The following is a 654-nucleotide window of genomic DNA, read 5'->3' as shown; positions in this document are numbered from 1 at the left end:
AATCCAAAACCCAATCATTGTCGCTATCATTTTCAATTTGTTTGGTTTGTTTTATCTTGGCTTGTCTTTCGTTATTAGTAATACATATCGCCGAACCTTTGTTTTGTAACAAAGGTATGGTAGGCATTGATGACCTTATCCATTTCAAAATCCCAAACCCAATCATCATCGCTATCATTTTCAATTTTGACACGTTTTGATTCTCGCTGTCGTGGTTGATTTTCCTTAACTCCCTCACATGCTCGGTGTCACATGTCTTCTAACCGCGCGGGTCTTTGCTATTCATTTTCATTTTTGACTTGCTCACATGCTGGGTGTCTTTATTTTCATTTTTGACACGCCGCTGCTTTTCTTCTAACCGCGTGCATTTTTGCCCTTCATTTTCATTTTTGACTCGCTCACATGCTTTGTGTCGCATGTCTTCTAACCGCGTGTGTCTTTGCTCTTTATTTTCATTTTTGAAACGCCGCCACTTTTCTACTAACCTCCTGTGTCTTTGCCCTCAATTTTCAATTTTGACACACTTACTTTCTCAATGTCACATTCTTTCTAACTGGAGGTATCTTTCAACTTTGATTTCATTTTTGACATACTCTAAATATTGCTTTCGCATATCTTCTAACTGCCCATATCTTTGCTCTTAATTTCCATTTT

This window comes from Artemia sp. Qi Xiang Cuo, chromosome 1 (genome assembly GCF_049724085.1).
Source record: "Artemia sp. Qi Xiang Cuo chromosome 1, ASM4972408v1, whole genome shotgun sequence".
Lineage (NCBI taxonomy): Eukaryota > Metazoa > Arthropoda > Branchiopoda > Anostraca > Artemiidae > Artemia > Artemia sp. Qi Xiang Cuo.
This window is presented reverse-complemented; position numbering follows the sequence as displayed.